Source organism: Nanorana parkeri, unplaced genomic scaffold (assembly GCF_000935625.1).
Source record: "Nanorana parkeri isolate BGI_ZX_2015 unplaced genomic scaffold, ASM93562v1 scaffold1442, whole genome shotgun sequence".
NCBI lineage: Eukaryota > Metazoa > Chordata > Amphibia > Anura > Dicroglossidae > Nanorana > Nanorana parkeri.
The window spans coordinates 251,657-273,035 of NW_017307710.1; positions in this window are offsets into that span (position 1 = coordinate 251,657).

The following is a 21,379-nucleotide window of genomic DNA, read 5'->3' on the forward strand; positions in this document are numbered from 1 at the left end:
ACACTTGAATGGACAATTAATGATCTAATAATTTTGCTCTATCATTTATCCACTTTATATGATTAGGATGCACTGGATGATTATGACTCGTATTAACTATATTGACATAACCTACATACAAGCCTTGTCAGAGCACATATTCTAAAATTATCATAGAGCAGAAGCAACAAAACACATGCCCCAATCATCTTATTTTCATTTAACACAGAGTATACTGTATATAACCTCCTTGTTGTTTAATATAATGTATTCTTTAGTCTTATGTTGTAGTATAACGTTTAGTGTTTAATAGCATACATTAGCTGTACATTTTAATTCATAGTATCTGCAGACATGATTTATCTTAATATGTGCAGTATATCAATGCCATTACGAATCAATGGTAAAGATATGAAATAAAATAAAATGTTTGGAGTTTCAAGTTAAAATATGCATAAATCCAACCAATCCTATGTAACCTAACCTAAGCTTGGAATAATAGTATTTTGTATTATCAAAAGTCATCTGGATTTACTCATATTCTGTAGGTTTTTCATGTGGTGACAGCCTTCTGTTTCCTATCAGACAGAATGATATCACAAGTCGACAGAAGCCACCCAGAAAATAGGTGAAAAGTCTTTAGTGGCTGTTATAACAATAAAAGCTTGATTTCAAACACTCGCAGACACTTCTAAAGTCATACAGCATTCAATAATCTCACAATGCCTTACAAATTGGAGAAATATCTGGCTTTCCTCATAATCAATTAGTGAATTGATTTTTTTAAACCAATTTAGTTTCAAAGTAATACATGGTGACATCACTAAAACATTAATTTTATTACCTATAACAATTCCAGCAGAAAGTTATATTTTAGTTATAGGTGGAGCCAGGTAGGCCGAGCCAGCAGTTTACTTATTTGTATGTCTTGGACAGGGATGAGATTTAGGTTTGGATTGAAAGTGGGTTTGAGGTGAACCCAGCCTCTTTACCCAATTAAATGACCACTTCACTTGTATGAATCCCAAAAATCTAGGATCCCTGGCGCTGCATTTACATAACTGCAACATCTGTCAGTTAGCGACAGTAGTTTAGTTGTCATCGGGTCATCATGATTGAGGAAGATTTACATTATTGAGGTCTGTGATTTATGATGGATTTACATCACTGGACATCATGATTGATATGAATTTACATCGGAGGCATTAGTAACATTTTTTACTGTCTTTGTTTTTGGAATGTTATTAAAATACTTTTTCACTGTGTTGTTGTATTTATGTATATTTAGCTTTTTAAGCAGCCCCCTTGCGTCTCAGCTAAAACCTGATAAAACAGTTAAGGGTTGTAGTTAAAAGAAGTTTGTACTATAGGGTTGTAGAAACATTGTGTGGAAGGACACTAAAAATGAATGTAATATATAAAATAGTCTGATGGTTAATATTGCTACTACAATTCTGGAAACTCAATGTTAAAACTTCACTCTCTGCACTGCTGACCCCCTTCCCTGACAATTAATATTCATTGTTCCCTAGTATTGCACTGACTATGCTGACAGCTACCTAAGCCTGGACACTGGGGCCTGAGTCTGGAGGCCCAGTGGTCAGCCACTCATGTTGGAGTTGAACATGGACAAGAACCTTGAAAGTACTGCTTGCCAGAAGTTCTCCACACAGATTGCCGGTACGGCTTAAAGGTCCAAGTCTGTGATGGCAGCAGTACTATGCTCTATTTCTAAGAAAAAGGAGTCTACCTCATCCTGGATGTACCTGACCCTCTCCCTCTCTCCCTGGAGTTCGGCATTAAAAGAGATTCTGCTTGATCTACTGTCTGAACTTCACTTTGTGGGTAGCCACTGGAGGTGGTAAGTGCTTTTGGGGCAGCCATGTGCTTAGTAATCCCTAGACAGGCTATGGAAGAACCATTCATCCAGCGGCTCCTTCGGGAGTGAGCGCTACATTACTTATTATCCAAAATGTTATTTATTTTTCACAGTATAATCATCTATTTAATCATTAATTTTAATTGTTCATGTCATTCCACGTGTGATTGGGGTGGATTTTATGCGTTATATGCATATTTCTTTAGTGACCCAGGTCATACCAGCTTAACGGCTCAGTTTGAGATCCTTTTTCAGCTGGATACATTTTGCCATGTACTACCACTATACAGTACTGCTGTAGAAAACTGCTATATGTCCATTCAGTCAAATACACAGTCAATCAGCTTGTGTTGGAAACTTTATACAGTACTGATTCTGAAAACTGCTATATTTACAGTTAGTCATACACACACACAGACAGGAGACTTAGAGAAGAAAGGGAGATCACACAGTATTTGCAAGGAGAGATAGTTGCTGCCATACTATAGAGTTCTGCTGAAAAACTCAATACCCAGTGCTGTGTAGTGCCACATTACAAGGAATTGCAGTGTGGTGGGCTATATATTGTGTAAACCCCCCCCCATTATGTTCACAGTGCATAGACTTTTCTATGACTTTTTGTGTTTTTTACGTTTTTATATTACTGCTTTACTTTCAGCTAGGTTAAAAAAATGAATTGAGGTTTAGTGTTGGGTTGAAGTGTTCTGTTTTTATTTTTTGAGGAATATTTTTTTAAAATATAATTTTGCTAGTAGTGTCCTGATTTAGGTGAAGCACATCAATGAATACCTGTTTGGTACAGTTTAGTGCACCAAATTACCACATTGTTAAGTGCATCAAAGCACCAAATCCTCAATCTCTCTATTGCCATATCTGTTAATAAGGTTAGTAATTCTCCTGTATTCTTAATGTCAGGGAGAGGTTTTACACGCACAGCTGGAAGGGGATGAGCAGGTTGTGCATCTGCAATTGAAAAAATGTGCAGAAACCATATAAATTACTCTTCGAAGAAAGAAGTGGGCCCCATGGATTGTTGTGTGTCCAGGCTGGACTACTGGCTGTAGTTTGCACAGCACATTCTTATCTCGAGCTTTATTCTGTGAAATAAATACAATTTAATGTTGATTTTTTTTATTGAAAGCTGGCTGATGCCTCTTCTTTTTAAAATGCAGCCCAGTAAGTGCCTAAATACTGTGCATGGAATCAGCATGATATTTTGCTAGCTTTTTTTCTGTGAAAGAATTACACTATAATGTTGGCTTTGTGATTAAAAGATGCCTGGAGTATTTCCATTTCAAATGTGGCCTTGTAAAAGTGCTGAAATACTGTGAATAGTCAAAACAATATTTCTGTTTGTTTTTTTAAAGAAAATAATTTTCTGTTTAGTACCCCTGACGAAGTCACGCAACATAATCTGAAACGCAATGTATGTGGAGTGGAACCTAGAGTGTGCCGATTGTGTCTGAATGAAAGAAAGGCCATCTATTTGAGACCGCAGTCTTTGATTTTGATGTTTTATGTAAGTATATTTTTAATAAATGCGCTCTTTTACACCAATTGCACTACAGAACACTTATTTTTATTCTTAATATGCATCTGGAACCTGAGGAATAGATACACATTGACCCTAAAAGCTCTGCCATAACCGTACGTGTAGACACAATACAGTGGGTCATTACCAAGGAGGAGGAGGTGTTCCCTTGTATTCCAGCTTTGCAGCTGCCCGGGTCCTTCCCGCCCGACTATATTTATCAAATGAAAGGGGATTGGCATTGTTTGACCTTGTTCCAAGGTCTGTATTTAAGGTGAGCAGCACTCCTCTGGGTGATCGGTAATTGCCAACGTTGACAGGAACTTCTCACACTGAAGCTGTCTATGCACAATGGAACTTTACTCATTTTTGGGACACTAATATATTACACATTTTCTTTGCACATATGAATTTTGTGCACTTTATTGAGAAAGATTTAATGTATTGATGTGAATATACTGTATGTAATTTATAATTGGATCACACTTATTTTTGTGTGACACACACTAAACAGAACATTATTTTCGTACACATTGTTTAGAGAAATATAGCGCAGCATATTTTTTATATTTTTCAGTGTATTGCTTCATTGTTGGATTAGTGCTCGCTGCTTATTCACATTTATTTAAGTTTTAACCTAAGCAATAGGATGCATGAAAACAGTTATTCGACAAACACCATCAAGGAAGCATCTCCAAGTTACTTAGAGCTACCCCGAGCATAACAGATAAATTCCCATGCAGAGATTCCAATAATGTGTGTTTTATTACCCAATTTAACCACAGCTACAAAGCCATAGATCATAGTATATGAAAAAACTGGCATCTCCTACTATGAGACCCCAAATTAGGATTTTTTCTGCCAAGATCAAACCAAGATCATTTTCAAAAAGGCACGAAATATCCAAAACATCATAGACCCCAGTAAGCTCAATAAGTTCAGTTCGCAAAAAGACAAAAGCTTGCTTTTGGATAGTAGAAAAGGTATCTACCAATGCAGAAAGCCTAAGTGTTTAACCTGTCAATTCATCAAACATGGCCAGACTTTTTTCAAGGACAATTCCAAAAGTTTTTATTTCATTAACCAATTTATCACTTGTTCGCATGATCATGTCGTGTATTGAATAAGTTGTCCATGCGGGTTGCCATATGTAGGGTGCACCACCCAGCTGCTACGTACATAGGAGATTCATTGAAAAAGGTTCTCTGGACTACAGTGTACCACACTATTTTACCTTAAAACACAGTAAGAGCGCAGAAGATCTATAAGTCTTTGCCATTGAATATATTTGCAATAGTCACCTTCAATAGTCCATTCATGTCTTAATGAGGAACTGGACTTTCACACTATAGTTTGGCACATGTCTGTTTTAGCCTTTTCCTCCTCTGGTCTTTTAAGTTATCACATTTTCTATCTGTTTTATCCAGTTAATCTCTTTTTAGTGCAGTTAATCTTTCACATCCAGTCAATCTCTTTGCATGGCTCAATGGTTGCCTACTTACTTTTACAATATTCATACAGGGGTTCCCACCACTGTTCCCATATTACTTATTTATTTAATCATTTTTATTAATTTAATCTCTTCTATCCAGTTTATCCCTTTATCTAGCTAATCATCCTCTTCAGCAATCAATCACCTTATTCTGTTTTATTACAACACTCTTTTCTTCTACCTAAAATAAACTTCTTTTCCCTCTAGCCATTATGTTTATATGTCATTTTATAATTGTATCACCTCTGATTTAATTACCCAATTACTACATTTAATAACTCCACACACGGCTAGTACATTATATACATAACACGCAGAGTTCCCTGGTTGTCAGCACTGCAGCCGACACATCCCCGCTCTCTTTCAACAATCCCGTATGACATCTAGATCTCACATTTATTAACCCCCCTTTTAGTTTTTATTTAATTACCCATTTCATAACATTCTTATTTCATACCATCTTTATATATTTACAAATTTACATTGGTACTTTGGCACTTGCTACATCCCCGTTTACATCCCCATTGACCCTGTCGTCCCCGGACAAAAAAGGAACAAGCGCACTACCAAAGGTACAAATTAGGATGGAAAAAGTAACCTTACAACAGGGCTGTGAAAACAGTGTGCGAGCTGTTAGAAACAGGGAGAGGAACCCTGTGTTGGCAAAAAAAAAAAGGACATATGCACATATGCACATATGTCCTCAGCCGTCCACACCACTGGGCTTCACCTGTCCAGAACTGTCTAAGTGTTCCATCGGACCATCTCCAAGGCTCCCCAGGACACCTTCAAAGTGAGTCACTTTGCATTCTGGTCATCTTAAGTGTGAGACAGTATTGTTACACTTTATTATTGTTTAATTGTACTCAAACAGTAGTAGCGCTCTTAACACACACTAACCCTGTCATCCCCGCTGTTCTTAGTGAGAATCCATTCATGCCCCTCCCTTCAATACTTTAAAATTTGGCACTCCCGTCAATAGTTCCTTCCTCAACTTGGTAAAGAGGCAGTTACCTCGAAACACATTGCCAACAACTGCCCGTTCATTCATTCACAAATAGCCTTCATCTAACATTAGCTCCCACAGCACTGATTGGATTCCCACATACATCTATAGACATGTTATCTTTACAAACCCAGAATCCCAGAGGAGATAAGTAGTTTTGTGGATATCCACGCATTTCTTGCCCTGGACTTTAGTCTGGAGGGGATAATCAGCTCTGACAATGGATGGCGGAACCAGATCGGCAACCGTATGTTTTTATCTGACAGCTACCGCAACAAGTATACCGCGGTACGTTCAACCTTTTGTTGTTGTTAATAAAGTGATAAATTTGTTATAACACGATCAGATGCCTGGTCGCTCTCTCGCTTTTTATCCCCTTGTCAGCAGCCAACTACTTTCTATATATGAGTATATGAGTGTGTGCCATAGAAGTAACTTTGTTACAGTCTGATATGGAGATTTAGAAACACACTATCCAGGATTTTCCTTTGATACACTGAGATCCATCCTTTTGTGAGTGTAACATTGTTTTTAATACATTACCATATCTTGTTTCTCAGTTAATGCGCTAGGAGGTGGCACTCTTTTTCTTTTTCCAAAAAATAAAGCCACCTACTTTTGCATGCTGAACCTTTACCTTTCAAATCAGGCCTAGCAGATCTTGTTTTTAATAACAGAGATTTACTAGATGTCATGACAGCTATGTCAAAAAGGGTATGAAAAAAGAGATGCACTGGAGCACACCACTGTTACACAGAAGTGTGTGGTAATGTGCCACACACAATGGACAGCTTTGCTTGTTTCAGCAGCAAGTATGAAGTGAAGACCACCTTGTGGGAGCTTGGCCAGTCTGTTTACATTAGGTGTCCCCCTTTACTTATGCTTACACTGAAGTGAGTCCAGCCACTATCAGGAAACATGGCAAAGAGCTTCTTTGGCATACATTCTTAGAGTGTGGCACTGTATGGCATAGATCTCTGCATGATTTTCCTCTTGTATTGGGTCCCCCTTGAAGCCTATCCAAAAGAAAAACTCCTTCTCACTATCAGCACTCCAACACTCCTCCTCCTCCTCCTACTCCTGCTGCCTCTGCCTCCCAGAGAGGGAGGCATTAGGAAAAGTCTTCCACTTCCTCCTGGTGCTGTGCCTCCATTGCCTGGTCTGTTATACCACACAGTGTGTGCTCCAGCCGGAACACCAGGAGGTTTGTGTTTCTGCTGCAGATCACCATTCTGGTTGCCTCTTCAGATGGTGATAAGATGTTTATGCGGTGAAAAAATCCCCCCGTTCCACAGAGCCCGTCTTCATACCGTACTCACTGATAGCTGCTGCAGCATGGTCGAGTTCCAATGCATGGCTGTATGGCATATCAGGTGGCAAAAGTAGCAATGGTTACATTTATCTACTAATTCCCTCCGGCATAATCGAGAATTGTTACATTGTATCTCTTGTTTCTAAAATGTATTTATTTCCTACGATCATCAGCTCCATCTAGTGGCTATATATTAGCATTTTCACAATTTACTGCTGCTCATAATATTTGATGAACATTCAACCAGAAGATAAACAGAACATTTACAGGGTTATTCACAAAAGGGTGAAGAGTTTGGAGAAGGCAGGAGAAGTGAACAATCTAGGACAACATAGCTGATTTGGAAAAATTCTCTAATTCAGCTTACTTTCCAGTTTAGCTGTGTTGTCCTAGATTGTTCACTTCGCCTGCCTTCTCCAAACTCTTCACCCTTTTGTGAATAACCCCCTTAATATTGCCCCATTAACAGCTGGTTAATTCACACAGAACCAATTTACATACAATTTTGCTGAAGAAAAAGGTATGCACATTTCTTTAATAAAGATAACTTGTAGTTGGGGTTTCTCAAATGTTAATGCAAAGGTGGAAATACACTTTAAGTTGCACTTTTTGGACTTTGTGATGGCTTCCATTCCTACTGAAGTGGTCCACAATTCCCAAACTCTTGTGTTTGATTTCTCCCAATAGCAAATACATTTCTTCAAATTGAGAAAGAAAATGAAAGTTGAAACAATGACTTTGCAGATGCCTCTGCTTACCCTGGTGTCCTAGGCTATGCTTCATATGTAATTTATGATAAACATGAGTCTGACTCTTTTCAAGCATTTAGTAATTCATTCTAATGTGTTCACTTTTCTGGGTGGCCAGACTGTTATAGAAAATCTATCATTAGGGAGATTCCAGTTGCACTGTAGGTAGAATTATGCAGAAATTGCCTGTTATTCCTCATAGTGATACATTACGGTGAAATATGCCATATACTTGCTGTACTATCTCATGCTAGCTATGTGCAACTGATAGTGAACGCTGACAACCTGATCCTGGGACTGAAAAATTAAAGCGTTGGTGCTAAACCTGACCAATTTGTGAGTGTGGAGACTTAAACATTATTCAAAGCAATAGATATTTTTAACATTTGTCTCTTTTATGAATAACATACGGAATAAATCAAGCAAGACACTTATTTAAGTCCACACTTTTCAAGTAAAATGTTATTTATTTAGTAAGTTAAAGCATAAAATGATTGTTGCTCTATCACTATGGGGGTTATTCATTAAGCTGCCAAAGGCAGCCGAGTGAATAACCGAGCCGAAGTAAAGTGAGCTGAATGCAGCTCGGCTATTCCAAGGTAGTGAGCAGAATTTTAAAAAATTCAAATTAAAAATATAATTAAAAAAATAAAAATAAAAAAGTAAAAAAATGATTAAAAAAAGTAAGAGAAATATTTTTAAAAAACCAGCGTGGGGTCCCTTTAGGTCTGGTAGGAATGTTAGAAGGAATTTTATCATTATTTTTTTTTTCTTTTGTTTATGCTTTATGGTATTTGGCTATTCACTCACTACTGTTCAGCCCCTATGAGAACGGCTGGGGTGAAGTGCCAGAGGTTCAGCTCAGCTGATCCAGATGTTGGATCGGCTTAGTCGAACAGCTTCTTCACTTAGGCTCAGCCGAAGCCAGCCGATGTATGGTTGATTTTAGCCGATGTACGGCTAAAATCAACTGTACAGGGCCAAAGTGAATAGTCGCACAGTTAATGTTCAACCTCTCTTGGCCTCTCACAGTCAAGATGAAAAGTCAGACTTAATATAACTTAAGCTAAATAATGGGGGGAAAAAAAAGTCACACACTCTAATATTTTGTTGGATCAAATTTAGCTTTGATTACAGCACACCATTGTTTCAATAAGCTTACGCAATAACACAAGTTTTATTTACATCCAGAGTTGCATTCATTTTTCACCAAGATCTTGTAGTGATGATGCAAGAGTCAGACGGTGTAAAGCCTTCTCCATTACATCCTAAAGATTCTCAATGGTCTGGATGTGGCCAATCCATGTGTGAAATTGTTGTCTTATGCTCCTTGAACAACTCTTTCACAATTTGAGCCCGATAAATCCTGGCATTGCTATCTTGGAATGCAGTTGTGCCATCAGTGAAGAAAAAAATCCAGTGATGGAAAAACCTGGTCACTTCAGGTAGGCAATTGACCTCATTTGTTGCCAGCTGAAACATATTAATGTAAAGTAATTATCCAATAGAAGGCTTTTACCTATTTGCTTAGTTAAATCCTGGTGTTGGTTTGATATTTGTATCAAGTCCTTTGAAGTGAATTGTGAGTAATGATTTTATCACTGGCTGCACCTAGTGTCAGCCCCTGTGTGGGAGCTGCTTTGTGAAGTGTAGCAATGTATATGGATACATAGTAGAACTGACTGTCGGTGAGGGACTGACATTGTATCCAATTTGATGTTTACATAGGATCTTAGGGAGAGCGCTGTCAGAATTATATATTAGCTCTAACAAGCGGAACAAATGCAAACTGTTTACATTAGTAGCTGAATACCTGTGGGCGTGCCAATCTAGGCTGTGGTGATAAAACGGATGTGCTCATTTGATTAAATCCAGGAAAAAGAAAAAAGGACTTTCTGCATATGGACTTAATTGAGTCATTTTTTTACATACCATCAAGTCATAGGAAGTTGCAATTTGAGTTAATATACACAATCTGCTCGAGAGACCACATAGCCCACCCGTAGAGACCGTATAACCCACCTAAGAATTCGCACAGCCCACCTGAGAGCCTGCATAGCCCACCTGAGAGCCGTATAGCCCACCTGAGAGTCCACACAGCCACCTGAGAGTGTGTATAGCCACCTGAGAGTGCGCATAGCCTAGCTGAGAGCACACATAGCCACCTGAGATCCCACATAGCCCACCTGAGCATGCGCACAGCCCACCTGAGAGCCCACATAGCACACCTGAGAATGCGCACAGCCCACCTGAGAGCCTACACTGCCCACCTGAGAGGCCGCATAGCCCACCTGAGAGTGTGCATAGCCCACCTGAGAGTCTGCATAGCTTACCTGAGAGCCTGCACAGCCAATCTGAGAGCCTGCAAATCCTCCTGAGAGCCTGCACAGCCCACGTGAGAGTCCACACAGCCCACCTAAGAGCCTGCACAGCCCACCTGAGAGCCCACACAGCCCACGTAAGAGTCCACACAGCCAACCTGAGAACTGACAGGCCACCTGAGAGCCTGGAGACATCAGGGCACCACCCAGAAACAACACAGAGAATGTAGCTTCATATTATTTTGTATTGCTCTATAATGTATTGCTGGGAACTGTAGTCCTCTATAGCCGGTCTCCTTACTCCCTCCCCTGGCTGTCTCTTCTTGCTCTTTCTCCTGACTGCTTCCTCTCGCTCTTTCCTCTATATTCTCAAAAAAATATTTTCCATGCGCTGTGCTAAAGAGTTCTCAGGTTTAACTTGAAGAAAAGGTGGCAACCCTATGTCCAGGCAGTATGAATCTTTAAAGATTGCACAGTTTTATCAGTTTAAAAACAAATATACAGATTGTTTCAGTCAATTTGACACTTTTTCTCTTTATAGATTTATAGAGATAAGTTAGTTTGCTCTCTGTTGATCCAGACATAGCCTGACACAATATGCCACTCATAATGAGAAACTTTGTAGTCAACCACCATCTTACGAACAGCACATGTGCATAATAGGGTCTGATTGTGTAAAAATAGTTTTCCTTATGTGTGACCAGCTGCACGTTCTTGAAGTGCAGTATACCATGTAAAATCACTGCCATCTACAGATTGCTGTTTAAAACTACACGTGTCATTTTCTGATGAAGTACTCTAATGAAATTTCTATACAAGACTTAGCATGTAACCAAGTGTAAAATATATGTGTAAAATACATTTGAAATAAAATGTTATATTTTAATAAAGGTTTATTATTTTTAAGTTCCTGAATTGTTTGCATTTTTATAAGTCCTGTCAGATTGGTACTTTCACTATCCAGCTTTCCACTTTTTATTTTTGCAACATGTGAGCCATTGGAAGATTCGGAAGATTCCAGTCCTTAACACCTGATCATTAATTCTCAGGTCCGGATAGCATAAAAACGTATTGTATGTGGGATTCAACAATGTTTAAGGGATATCCCTTTATAAAGATATACCCTTATTTGTAGTGGGTCTCTTGGAAATAGTACACTGCAATTTTTATTTCCTGATAAAAACCTGTCTGGTATCTCCCTTTGAAACTGCACCTTCCTAAAGCTGCTTACATAGTGGACATCAAGTCGGTGCAAATTTTGGAGCCTGCCTAGTCTTTCCCTCTGAAACTGCAGCTTATTAAAAAGTTGCTTATATAATGTGCATCAAGTCTGTACAATTTTTCAGGCTATTTTCTGTGAAATATTGATTTCTTGATTAAAACCTGCCTAGTGTCTCCCTCTGAAGCAGTGGCCTATTAATTGCACTTACCTACTATGCATTGAATCTACACAATATTTCTCAGTCTGAAACTGCAGCCTATTATAGCTGCTTACACTGTATTGAGTATGCAATGAATCTTTGTGTGATATTTCTCTAATCTTTAATTTTTGATTAAAGTGACACTAAACTCAGGAGTTAAATATTAAAAATGAGTTCAGGTACATTAACTATTAACAAAAATGTATCTTATTTGTGTATCACTCTGCGGTAGATCCTCAAATCATCTCTGAATTGTTGCAGACTTCCTTCTGGAGGTTGTCTACTTTTGTTCCCTATGGTCCCTGGTGTGTGTTGTAAAGTAGCCACTGCTCCAAGCTCACTCCCATGATGGACTACATTCTCACATTTAGTTTACTCATTTGTTTTGAGATTGTTGTCCACCATGGAGTGAGCCTGTGCAAATTAACCTGCATTTGTTCATAAATTATAGACATTTTTTGAACAATGCATTCAGCTAATGCTGTTGTGCAAATGAGGAAAAAAAAGAATGCTCTTAAAGGTATTTTCCCTTCTTCTCAAACATTTTTAGGCTATTGTTGTAGTCTATTTTCTCTTCTGGTCAAATGTTCTTAGGCAATTGTTTTAGGCTATTTTGTCTTATGGTCAGATATTCTTAGGCTATTATTTTAGTTATACATCCCAACTATCTGAGATGGCGATTTCACACTCATTTGATAGTTTGCCACTGTATATAATTGTCTCACATTGGTGTCACTGTGTTTGCCTGATGAATGGACCCTGTTCAGTTCCTGGGAAGACTGCACACAGCTCTGTATAATTGCTGTATAAGCATGGATTGATGTGATCTGTAAATATGTTTTTTAAGTCATTCACGGGGTTGCAGATACATATTGCTAACACATACAGTACAGATGCAGGTAGCACTAAATCAACTGTGGCTCTACCACTAACTCGAAGGGGCTGAAGAGATACAATCTGATCCACAGGGGCACAAATGTACCCCCCCCCCCTTTGGGTGGGCCAACAGAGAGTTTTTTTCAGGTACAATGGCAACCGGGAATTGCCCATCCGTGTCTTGGAATATTAGGTAATGTTACATTCGCCCTGTGAAACACAACTTAAATATCAGAAAATAATATTCCACTTTTATAAAAGCATATCAAGGGGAATAATTGTGACTTTTGTAAGACTTTTTGACATTCACACTTTTGTACATTTTTTTTTTTAAATAGAGCAATGCATTTCGTGATAATTCCTAGTATTAGCCACGAGATGGAGCTAGAACACAAGTCTTTTATAGTCCTGCAGAATAGTCTTTATTATGTTAAATACTGACAAAGACATGCAATATTTTTCATGTTTTTGTTAAAGGTAGATAACAGCTAGTGTGGTAGGATCCAAATGCATTTCCAACAAATGTAAAAACAACGTTTATCAGAAATTTTAGGTTCGGAATTTAGTAGCTACACGACTGCGGCTTATACCAAGATGATTTTGCAGAACCATATCTGATTCCATTTCTAAATAGAAGGCCTCTATTAATGTCAAAAAGTATTTTTTTAAATGCAGCAGAGAGAAGGTATTTTCATGTTGGTTCAAGGGTAGCATTGAAAATACACAAACCTTTTAAATAACATGTTTGGGAATGTATCAAAGCTGTATGTCATATACAGTATGAACAGTATGATTTTAACAGTCTCAGAGAAAGCATACACTGGCAGTGGATATTTGGCTGTGGAATTGATTTTTTTCTTTTACAGTTAGCTTGGCTTACATACAGTAGCAGCACCCCACTCTGAATAATTCTAAGTTTGGGGAAAAAAAGGCTTTTTTAAGGTAGCTTTACCATCAAAATAGGCATGCTTTAACTAGCAGATACAAATTTGCTAGTCATTTGCTGTAGCTGTCCTTGTTTTCTTTGATGCAGACTGTCCTATTGCTTAAATTTTTATATACAATATTTGGCAGCAGCAGAACATTGGTAATGAGAGTGAGAAAAAGAGCACAGGAAAGAGTTTTACTACAAGAATTAAGAAGCCTCAAATGACACAGCAGGGTAAAATCATCCTGCAGAAGGACAAGGCTAGGCTGGGCCCAAATTTAATAGAGACAAAGAGCACAGGCTGGGACTTTACTACAAGAATTAAGATACTGCAGGGAATGTGAGTTGGCTTAGACACGTGGGGGTGATTTACTAACCTAAACACACGCACGCACCAGGTGCGTGTTATTTTCACACAGCAAAACGTATTTATCAACCAAAAAGTCTCTAAAAGCATATTTCCACCAATGCCATATATGGAAAAATCATGCACATGATGCATATATAATGCTGCTTCACAGTTTAGACAAAAATGGTTAGCTCATGCATTTACATTCCTGCATTCATCAACGCAAACAACACAACATAGAGCTAATTTACACAACATCATCTTGCAATTTATGCTTGGCTTTGCACAACACACCTGCTGGGTGTGTACACACTACAAAGGTGTTTAGATTCCACCCATAGATCATGCTGGGAGGGAACACACTACAGAGGTGTATACATGTTCGTGGTGTGTTTATAAGGTTAGTAAATCAACCCCATACTGTTCTTACTCTTAGCTTCTTCCTTTAGAATTCACACGTAGCTCACCAAGATCTTTCAAAAACTGAAATATCAATTTTCAATGCTCTGATCATTTAGTAGTTATATGGTCTATATTATCCCTATAGTTAGAAAACGAACAGTAAAGTAGTGGATCAGACCACATAGGGTGTCTGCCTCTACCTTGCCAGGGCCTCTCCATTGCTTTGCTCAATTCCTCCATCATCCCCTAGCTCAACAAAAAATGTAAAACTTCCCCAAAATCCCACAATTTAATACTTATTTCCTCTTCCAGCTCCTGGAAAGACCAAGAACTGCCACATGGGGTAATGTCTAGCCCTATGCAATTACTGACTTTTTAAAGTTGGTATTTGCAATTAATTTTTCGGGGCCTGAAAAAAAGGTTCGAGGAGGCACCGGCAAGGCTGGAGCAGACACCTTATAATGCCTACCGTACAACAGTGCTGTTACTTTGTTGGCCAGAGGGATGTTTCAGAGTAACTTTAAAGATATTTTGCTCAGAAAACAAAAGATAAGATTGGGGTGAATCAAGGACTTCAGCTGAAAGATTAGTTATGGGAGAAACAAGAACTCGGTGAATGTATATCACATTTCTCATTAAAATGTAGGAATGACTGTTAATATGCCATGTTTTGCAATACATGTACAGATCACATCACCCAAAGCCATGAATAAAAATAAATTTTAAGCAGAATTTACTTACAGTTGGCACATCTGTAGTGTAGGCTCACAGAGTTAGCAACATTCGTTTGAGAACTGCACTAAGTCACTATTAATGAGCTTTGCTTTATTTCCATTGGAAGTTTTTCAAAAAAAGCCACACAAGAGCTTATAAAACCGCTGACAACGTCTTTAAATCTAAATTTAGGATTTGTCTCTGTGCAAACTATTAAATCATTTAGTGATTAAGAAAGCCCAGCTATTATTTTATTTGCATAAACTAATGTCTTAATGGTGTTAATGCTCTATGGTACTAAATGGGACAAGCAAAAAGGCATTTGGCAGCAATCCAAAATAATCAAATTGTTAAAATCGAATACAGAAATTATATATGAACACATAGCACTTGACTGTAATTAGGAAAAATAATCATAATTCAAAAGACAATACACTGCAATGTTCTTTTGTCTATACTGTTTAAGGCAATTTAGGACAGGTAACTCTAGTTATTTACAGAGAACATTGGCAGAGTAGCTGTGGCAAATAGAGTAAATAAGCAGTAGTCAGAAGACAGGCCTTGGACAGGGCAGGCAGCAAAAGAGTGGTATTTAACACCTTAAGGACAAAGGCCTTTTTTTCATATATTTATGCACTCCTATATGCATCATATCTCTGCACTATAGAGCACGGGTGAGGGCCCTGACACACAAGGACAGTGATTGGAGAAAAAACCCAGGAGAAACCTCTGCAGGAGAAACCACCGCACCGTAGTTTCAACAGAGGGACAGTTGCACCAAAGATCACCATAAAGCTGGTTGACCTACAACTAACGGTACTTCTGACAGATGATAATGTGTATGATAATTGTCAGTCACTCTGTTACATGAATCTAGAGCAGGAAAGTTCCTAACGGGTCTATGGCAGATGTTACTCCTGTTGTATTCTCATGCTTTGATTCACATATTCTGAAGATTTGTCTGTGAAATGTTCATCCTTTAAAACCTACCTGTTTTTCCATACTGACCAGTTAAACCCGGGGTAGGCAACCTTGACATTCCAGCTGCGGTGAAACTACAAATCACTTAATGCCTCTGCCTTTGGGAATCATGACTGTGGCTGTCAAAGTCTTTGCAGTGCCTCATGGGAATTGTAGCTCAACAACAGCTGGAGTGCCAAGGTTGCTTGCCTATGAGTTATATTATAAGCTCCCTGTTATTATTAACATTGTACCATCAAATACAGATAGAAGGTGAAAGAGAGCAAGACATTATGTAAGTTAAAAAGAACTAGTTAGCTTAAACTAAGGGCTACCCAACAGTAAATAAGAACAACTTTTATTAATTTATTGATATATATATATATATATATATTACATATGCAGGATTAATTGAGCTCAGATTATGTGCAGATTAAAGGGCAAGCCTTTGCACATATTCACTACATGCAATACATTGGAACAATACAATGGAACAATACTCCCACCAAATTCACCACCAGAGTGTGTGTGTGTGTGACAGAAGCTTAAAAATTTATTTTTTTGGTAGTACCTGAGACACCCAAGATATTAAATTTGTTAAAATACTGGTCAAGTTAGACAAACAGAGATTTATAGTTCTCTGAGACACTCCTATATGTGAAGGGCTTCATTTTAAGAGCTCAGAAGTAAAGTGTCCATATTTGTAAATGTTAGTAACATACATGCTGCTAACTTTTACTAAAACCAAGTATCATTTTTAAGTTAGTTAATACATCTACAAGAGTGCAAATAGCAGATTGTGAAACAGAAAAAGTGATGTCAATGAATGAGAAAGGTTGCCATATGCTGTATAGAATATATTAAAGCACACACCCTGTAAGCTAATATGAGTTATGTATGCTCCCTTCACCTCCTGGACCTTTGCACCTTGTGCACCTGCTGTGGTTATGGCCTATGTAAAAGTTGTGTTAACTAATCCATACTTTTACACATTAGACAGTATACTGTATATACTCACACATTTTATTATTTTGGTTTTCTTGGTGTGTACCGTATATACTCGAGTATAAGCCGTCCCGAATATAAGCCGAGGTACCTAATTTTACAAAAAAAAATGGGAAAAAGTATTGACTTGGCCCAACTCATGGCATATTTCAGTCAAGCTGGTGGGACTTGATAGGAGTCATTTTTTCATCACTCTTGCTATCATCTTATTGTTCTTTTTCTTTGTAATGAGGGAACCTCCTCTCTAGAGACCCTTATGTTGTTTGTGAAGAAAAAAAGAAATGGACAGTAGAAATCCTCTTGAGCATGAAGCTGTTCCAGTCACTGCATTCTGGTGAAGGTCAACATCATCATGTCAACCGAGTTTTAGACATAACAACTGACAAAAGTAGGAAAAGGTGGTTTCATCCAGGTTTAATTTAGGTGATAATGATGTCATTAAATGGTTTCAAACTAAGATAATATCAGGTAGCACTTAGTGTTAATATGTAACCATATGAATAAATATATATGGATTATTGAGTCATGAGAGCACAAATATAGAAAATGTTGTTTAAAAAGTCATTTATATCTAAAAATAAAAACAAATACAATAAATTAAATAAAAAAAACAAAAAGTATTTCTATTTTATTTATATCTGATACATAACACTTGCAAACAGCAATTGGAGTGCTTAAGGTTACTTTCCATCATTTCTACACTGTAGTTTAATACTATGACTTGGTATCCTGCTATTCAGGACTATTTAAATGTCATACATACACAGGTGAATTAATCACAAGAGACGTAAAACAGAATGTCACCAGCACATCAAACAATGTGGTCAAGTGTTCATCCTTTATTGATGCATATTGTCACATTGAAGCAATGCTTTGGGCCATGCAGGGTCCCCTTTATCAGGCACAGTGTGACACAGATGCAGAAATACAGAAATATTCGTTACCTGTGTCACACTGTGCCTGATGAATGGGACCCTGCATGGCCCCGGAACATTGCTTCATTGTGACAATTTGCATCAATAAAGGACGAACACTTGACCACATTGTTTGATGTGCTGGTGACATTCAGTTTTACATTTGATGCCTGCGGTGCCATCCACTGTCACTACAGCACCCACCTTCAGGGATTCTTCGTTAAGGAGTGCGGCAGGATATCCTAAGGACTTAATCAAAAGAGAGACTACAACCTTGTTAGCTGATATTGACCCTTATGACTTTTTAGCTTAACTGAGAAAGTGAGCAGTGCTGTATAAGAAAACCGTATAGCTGTATAAGCTATAAGAATACCCAGAAAGCATCTACAAATTGAGAGTCATGGAAGCACCCTGTAATAAAGGTTTAGGTTTTATTCTATTAAAAAATGTAATAAAAAATCAGTTTATTAACTTGACCTAAAGCTATTGCAGTCTACCTAAATGCATAGAGTGACAGTATTCCTATGCAATGCTATTTTGTGACTTAGCCAAACAGTTCACAGGAGAAACCATAAAATCGAATAAAATATAGAGAGACCATTCGAAAAATAACATCAGCGTGATGGGATGGTACCATTGGCAGAGCTGAATTAGCAGTCCCTTGCACCCAGAGACAGCCCCAGCTTCACAAGGTAAAAACAACTAGAAATCTTTCCTGATGGGTGAAAGGAGGGGGGGGGGGAAGTGGGTGGAGTGGGTCTTCAACATTTTATTACTTGAGATTACACATTTTATTACTTGAGATTACAGCTATTCATTTTCTTACTATATAAAAGAAAGCCTTTAATAAACGCATACATGTACAAATTCCCCTGCTAGAACTGATTGGAGTACACTTCCTTATACCATCTCACTAATGAATAGTCTTGGGATGTATTATTTTGTTCTTAACCTGCATTCAAAAACTATGATTCATTTAATAGTCCTGTTGTGATAATGGGCATAAAATTAATCGTTTACGCAGTTATTGTAAATTCATTCTACAATTTTAAAAAAATCTGAAAGCACTTTATAAGCTTAAAGTATTAACTTGGAACAATGATTTATGTTTACTAATCACTTAACTGCGTAAGTGTAATATACAATAAATGTTCTAACCTAAGTCACTCTTGTGTAATAGTAATTATTGTAAGCTTCTTCCCATTAATACTTCCCACTAATACTTAGGGGCATATTTACAACAGTATAATAAATAATGGATTCTTGTTTAGCTTAACTTTGTCAATAATTTTCTGTATATCCACAGTCATATTTACACTAATATATATGCCTGAATTATAACTAGAAAGATTAAAAGCCACAATGACCAAAAACCAGACCAAAATCAAATAATTTACCTAGTGTGAGCTATTATTTTATTATCCTAATTTTATGCTAAGAAAGTGTTAGCACTATCCATGATGCTACAGGAATAATGAAGTTTATTTTATTTATTTTTTAACTTAAATATAAAAAAAATCCTCATCCCATCTGACATCAGCCTGGCAAAGCAAGTGCTGTAAATTGGTTGATTTCTCCAAAGCTGGAGGACTTGCTCTTTTTTTTAACTAACTTGTCCCTCATTGGGCATTGTTTACTATTGTAATCACATTTTTATGTTCTAATAAAAGAAGTAATTCATGATAACAACACTGAAATGAATCATGCAATCCTTCTGCAATCCAACAGTCTACGTGCTGAGATCTTTTGTTCCCTGACTTTAAACCTTTACAGGGCTTTTAGCTAGGAACATTTTTTTTATCATGAACCAATCCTAGAAGAGGGCTTGTCAAACCTTCTATACAGTGCAGAAAATTTGGTCTGTTTTTTTTTTTTAACTGGTGTCTGACTCTTTTTTAAATTTAGCTCTACATGGCAAACAAATCCCCTCAAAATAGCCCATTGCTCTTCAACATTGTGAGGACTATACAATTTATAGCCCCCAAGGATAACCTTAGGGCGTTAGGCACCGTGCATGAGAAAGCTTTACAGTGCCCCTCAGTGTTCACACCCCTCAGTAACCACACCCCTCAGTGGCCATACCCATTTCTCCAATACCCGCATCATTTAAAGCCTTCCATTTTGTTAAGCCCCACAGAAACAGATTTAAAAGTATGATAAAAATAAAACTTTAATTCAAAGGTATTAAACTTGTAAGCACAATATAAATATTCTTATTAAATAAAACAACAGTAGGCAAACAAATGGTAAACAATAAATGTCAAACTAAAATAGAGTCTATAAAAATAAAGTGTCAGGATTTAATGCAGACTCTTTTTTCAAGTAAGTGCATCTAGAAAAGTAAAAATAAAAAACATAACACAAAACCTGGACTACATGTTAAATAGTGCATACTGTTGACTAAAACAAAGTGCATGGTGCACACTGTTGCACGTGTGTAATATGTGTGTGTAATATGTGTGTGTGTGTGGGGGGGGGGGGGTTTGTTTGTGTTTTTTTTATATTTTTTTATTTTTATTTACTGTTGTGGGGGCTTTGGTAAAATATCAGGGGTCAGACCCCTGACATTTCCCTTTTGAGATAGAAAAAGAAATTGAGGACACAGAGGCCTCAATGTCTTTTTCTGCAGCCTAAGCACTGAATGAATGGAAAGCACTCAGTACAGAGGCTTCCCATTCATTCAGAGACTGGAGGTAGTAAATATTTACTATCAACCAGTTATGAATGGATAGAAGCCTCTGTACTGAGCTGCTTCTATCCATTCAGAAACTTATGAATGAACAGGAAGTGATGTAAAGCACTTTCCGTTCATTCTTAACTGGGGACACATAGTACTGACAATCTTCTACAATCTTCCCCCCGCTTGTCCATCCTGATAACAGCATTCCCTGCTCTGCACCCCGGAACTACCGTCGGTGCAGGCAGCGCGGCCGCCCCCGGGGTCCAAAGCGGTTGAGGGGCCCACTGAGGTCGGGTCCCCAACTTGTTCCACACTGTACAGAGGAACACTATAAGGGGGACTGAGCGGGTGCCCGTTGAAAACAGCAGCCATATCGGTGATCACTCTTCTCAGCGCTCTCTTCTCATTGAGAGGAGAGTGCTGAGAAGAGTGATCACCGCTCTTGATCACTGAAGCCGGCACACAGTAGTGACAGCTGTGCAGATTATTTTCCTCCTAAGCCACTGCAGCCACAGAGCGGCCGAGGGGAGAAGAATCTGTTTAGCTGTCACTACTATGTGCCTGCTTCAGTGATCGGTCTGTCGGCGGCCACCTGCAGCTTCCTCCTTCCACTTCAACTGCTATAGGAGGAGGACTGCAGCATCACCCTGGCTGGAGACTTCAGGAGAGGGTCCTGGGGAGAAGGCACATGGAGGCAGCTGAAGGCTTCATCATAGGAGATGCAAGAAATATGGCTGCACCCCCCACCACCTGGAGAGAAAGAGGGCCGAGCACCTGTAAGTTTTTATTCTTTCTGTGTCACACTCTGACCTCTGCACTGTGTATCACACCCTGACCTCTGCACTGTGCGTCACACCCTGA